Below are 5,637 nucleotides of genomic sequence, written 5' to 3'. Positions count from 1 at the left end.
CACAATAGAGAATTCTAATTAACAGATCTAGAATTCTAATCCAGGCAGTGTTCTTAGGCACCATGTTAACTAGGGCAGAGAAGTAGGGATAGAGAATATAGGCATATTTATCATATGGTTAAACACATTCATTCATCCTCCAATCCACTGATCTTCCCAAATTTTCACTGTTTCTTATTCCTTTGAGGTCTTCTCTTTCTTTGAAATCAATGTTGTGAATATCCTTGGATAACTTGTCCTCTCTTCTTATCCAGCTTGCTTGGTAAAACCACAGCCCTGGCTAAATTAAAGTATCCTACTACTGTGAGCCTGTACCCATGTAGCTGAACTTGACTAAAGAAAAACAAAACTGGTTTGATTAATCTCAGCAAGAACTTAAATGACTTCATACTATCTACTTAATGTATTTATTATGCTTATTATTTATTATCCACTTCATGTGATGCAAGGTCCATCAAGACAAATAATTTTTTCCCATTTTATTTACTGCTCTATCCAATATTTGCTGTCCAACTATCATAAGATGTTTTCTTGGTCCATTCACTCTACTTTCCTGGATAACCTTCTCTTTCCTCAAACTTCAATCATTTTTCTGCCATGCTATACTTTGCTGAATTACTGTTCATCTTATTTCATTGAGAAAATGGAATTGTTCAAAAGAAATTTCCACCAACTCCCACCATGACATCTTCCCACCTACAATCTGTTTTCCACACTCTGTGGCTGTTTCTCTAAATGAGCTAGTCATGCTTCTACTTACAGACAGTCCTTCCATTTTCACACTAGATCCATCCCCTCTTGCTTTCTAAGGATATTACTTGAGCCATTCTTTCCTCTCTACTGCATCATCACTGTTCCTATGGAATGGATTGTTTCCATTTGCATGTATACATGCTGTTATTTTTTCCATTAAAAAAAAAAACCTAAAACTAAAATTAAATCTTCTTAACCTCACTTCCCTTGCCAGCTGCCATTCCATTTCTCTACTACCTTTGCAGTTAACACTTTTTACATTAGCCTTGTCTATCTGACTTTCTCCATTTCCTATCCTTCTATTCCCCCTCTCAAACCCACTCTAATCAGACATTTGGCTATTTCACTCTCTCAAAAGTGCTCTATTCAGTTCACTGATGACTTTTACATCCAGTGGCCAATTCTTTGTCCTTAATTTCCTTGCAACACATTCAAGCATATGACAAATTCATCACTCTCTCTTCTTGTTGTTGATTGAACTATGCCATCCATGAAAGCCATGTTGACATCTTAATCCATGTTCCAGTGGGTGTGAACTTATTTTAAGGAGTACCTTTGAAGACATTGTTAATAGATAAGGTCTGGACTCATTTTTTCAAAAGATCCTTTAAAGATCCTATTTAGATAAGGCCAAATTAAATCACGGTAGGCCTTTGACTGGAGTCCTTATAAGCAAAGGAAATTGTTCATGTTATCTAGAAGTCAGTAGAAGCCATAAGTCAGAAGAAGCCAGAGAATGAAGCAGATTCCCAGGTAACAGAGGCAGAGATTCAAGTCAAGGCTCCCCAAGGATTGTGACAAGTCATTGTGAGATGATTCAGATACCAGGAGAAAGCATGGCCTGTCAAGACCTTGATTTTAGACTTTAGGCAATAAATTCCCCTTGTTTAATCCAACCAAATTTTTTTAGTAAATATCATACCAGCCTTGCCAAGCTAAAACACTTCATAGATTTTCTTCCCTAGGATTCCTAGACATCATTTATATCTTGGATTTCTTTTATTTCATTGGAAACTTCTCTTCAGACTCCTTAGATGGTTTTTCCACTTCTTTCAATTTCTTAACTATTATTGGGATGTCCCAAGTCTCATCACTTGGAATTCTTCTCTGTCTGTTCTGACTCCCTCTCTAAACTCAGTCTCATTGCTTTAAAACCATCTATATTCAAAAATTTCTAAATTTTCATTGCTACCCTACATCTCACTTCTTAGTCAATGACTCATATATACATCTACATTTTGACATCTTTATCTGGGTATTTAATAGGCAACTCAAATTTAACATGTCCAACCTGAACTCCATATCTTCTCCCCAAACTGGCCCTTCCCACAAGCTTCTCCTTCTCATTTGGTAACTCCAGCTTTCCAGTTCCTTGACAAAATCTTTGAAGTCAGCCTGCATTCTTCTTTTCCTCTCATATACCACAATCAGTCTGTCAGGAAATCCTGCTATCTCCTGACCTTCAAAATATTTCTGGACTCAGACCACTTTCTCTATCTCCAGTTCTACCACGATGGTGTAATTCACTGTCATTTATCACCTCAATTACTGCAGTTGTTTCCCAGCTGTCTGCCTGCTTCGGTCTTTGACCCCTTTTCTGCCTTTGTTCATTTTCAAAACAGCAGCCAGTGATTCTTTTGAAATGTGAGTCAGATCATGTCAGTCTTCTCACAATTCTGCAGTAGTCCGCACTTACTCAGAGTCATGCTTGCAATGGTTCACCCTCTCCATTAGTTCTCTGACCTCATTTTCTACTATTTCTCTCCCTGATTCATTCCACCCCAGTCACACTGGTCTCTTTGCTATTCCTCAAGAATGTCAGTGTTCCAGTTTAGGGTGTTTGCTTTTTGGTCTTTTTTCCATTGTATTTTATGAGTGGCAATCTAATGATTCTCTGAGTTTTCATCTCTGGAATTAGAAAGTTAGATATTACCTTTGACCATCGTATTTGCACTTGGCCACATTTACCTCGCTTCACAAACTTTCTGCCACCAATCCCTTTCAACCCCTGCCTAAATCTTCCATCTCCTACTCAGAGTTTGTAGATATTAATTTCCACTGTCTTCACTTCCTTTAATCCATGTTGCATCTTGCTTTTTTTCTCACACAGTTCTTTAAAAATCTCCTCACTGCTTAAACACACACACACACACACACACACACAAATAATCTCTCTCCACCTTGACCTCTTCTCTCCAAAAAATAATTTTATTTTGGTTTCACACTTCTTTTGTTAAGTATATAAACTAATTTGACCCCAGTACATTGGCAAGCATTCATGAGATGTTGAAGACGAGGATGGTACTGATTCTGCTCTCTCTGCACCAATAAACTGTTCCCAACATCCTCATAAACCAGGCTGGACTTGCAAAAGTATCATATAGTAAAACTTTAAGATGTCACTGGGGAGAGTTTACTACTAAACACAATGTTACATAATTTCTGCTATCATAGAGTACGGGCATGTTGAGAATTCCGAGGTCACATTTCCTAATGGGCTCATTGTGCTGTGTGAATTTATAGAAACTGTTAGGCATGAGGCCAAAGATAAAATGGATAAGCCCTAACTAGGGTCACTATGCCTAAGGTCGTTTGTTTTGACTCACTGTTGACAGTATTCTAAAACTGTACCTTTTCAAAATATTGTACTTTGCTTTGTCGCAGATTAAAATATTTGCTAATGCCATACCAAAATATATAAAAAACAATATCATAAAAAAGACAACAGGTTTAGATTTGATATTAGTTTTCAATTATTCATGGTACAGTTTCCTGATCCTGAAATCGTGGCATCCTAAGGGTTCTTCAGTACCTTTAAAAGATTCTATGAAGTGTTCAGAAATCTACCAAAACAAAATTAACTCTGGATAGGAATTATCTGTGCATCAATTTTGGAACTCAACTACTCTCAGGTTAAGTGGAATCTAATTCTCTTTGTCCCTTTCTTTTACCCTCTGATTTTTAAAAATTAGGCTTTTTAATTTTGAGATAATTGTAGATTCACATGTGGTTTTAAAACTAATACAGAGAGTCCCCCTGTACCCTTTACTATTTCCCCAATGGTAACATATTGTAAAACTATGGTACAGATTCACCACCAGGACAGTGACAGTGATACAGTCGAGATACAGAACACTTCAATGCCACAGAGATCCCTCAGGCTGCCCTTCTATAACCACACCCTCTGCCTTTTACCCTCACCGCTTCCTTCAGCTTGGCAGCCTCTAATCTATTCTCCGTTTCTATGGTTTTGTCATTTTGAGAATGTTATGTAAATGGAATCAGACTATATGTAACCATTTGAGACTGGCTTTTTGGACTTAGCATAATTTCTCGGAGATCATCCAAATATTTATGTATATTAATAATTCATTTTTATAAAATTATTGAGTGCTATTCCATGAACAGATATATTACAGTTTGTTTAATTATTCACCTGTTTAAGATCATCTGGGTTGTTTCCAGTTTTGGGCTATTATGAATAAAGTGACAGTAAGTGTTTGTGTACAGGTTTTTGTATGCAAAGAAATTTTTATTTCTCCAAAATAAATGCCCACATGTGCAACTGCTAGGTTGCATGGTCTTTGCATGTTCAGTGATTTAAGAAGCTGTTAACTGTTTTTCCATAGTGGCAATTCCATTTGATATTTCCAGCAGCATTGTATGAGTGATCTAGTTTCTGCGCATTCTCGGCAGTATTTGGTGTTGTCACTTTTTTTTTTTTTTTAATCTTAGCCATTCTGATAGTTGTGTAGTGATATTTGTTGTGGTTTTAATTTGCATTTCTCCTAATGGTTAATAACACAGTTTCTGTGCTTTTTGTCATCCCTCCATTCTCTTTGGTGAAATATCTGTTCATGTCTTTTGCCCATATCTAATTGGAATATTTATTGTTTTGTTATTGAGTTTTGAGAGCTCTTTATATATCCTAGGTCTTTGTCAAATATTTGGCTTGTAATATTTTCTCACATTCGGTGGTTTGTCTTTTTTTTTTTGCATGGGCAGCCACTGGGAATCAAACCTGGGTCTCTGGCATGGCAGGTAAGAACTCTACCTGCTGAATCACTGTGGCCTGCCATGTGGCTTGTCTTTTCATCCTCTTAATAGGGTCTTTGGCAGAGTAAAACTTTGCATTTTGAAGAAGTCCAACTTACCAATTTTTCCATTTATGGATTGTGCTTTTGGTGTCAAGTCTATGAACTCTTTGCCTAATCCTAGATCTCAAAGATTTTCTACATTTTTTTTCCTGAAAAATGTGTACATTTTTGTTTTACATTTAAACTCATGTGCTGAAAGGAGATAACACAGCAGAGCCGAGACCATCATTCGAAGAAAGGCCTACTTGCCAAGGTGGCCCTTGGCTGGCTTCTGGGAAGTTGGATTTCAAGTGGTTTCCCCCTAACTGATAAGTGTGACTCACTGTGTCTAAACTGTTTAAGCAAACAGTACAGTTTCTGCTAAATGCCTGCCTTCCTTCTGGGAGCCTGGAATTTTGATATGTGCTAGGCAGGGGTGAGGGGAGGGAGCAGTTACCAAAACCCAGATTGTCTATCATAGATTGGGAACTGTTTTGAGAGGGGCAGTGACCTTAAGGGCACAGACAGCTCTGGGAACTCCACAGGGCAGGAGCTCAGCAATCTATACCCAGATCTTGCTCTCCTTCCACATGCCAACCACCTCCTGGGCTCCTGTTCAGCTGAACCCTAGAAGCCAACCGCCCAAGGCAGAAAACAGTGCAAAGAGGGGTGAAGAGTAGGTATGTGTGGTAGACTGAATCATGACCCCCAACAAAACTCATCTTCTTAATTTTAATTTACATTCCTATAGGTGTGAACCCATTTGAAAATAAGATTTTTTTAAAGATTAGTTAAGTTCTAGCCAAAC

This window comes from Tamandua tetradactyla, chromosome 1, assembly GCF_023851605.1.
Source record: "Tamandua tetradactyla isolate mTamTet1 chromosome 1, mTamTet1.pri, whole genome shotgun sequence".
Taxonomy (NCBI): domain Eukaryota; kingdom Metazoa; phylum Chordata; class Mammalia; order Pilosa; family Myrmecophagidae; genus Tamandua; species Tamandua tetradactyla.
Note: the sequence above shows the minus strand (reverse complement) of the source record.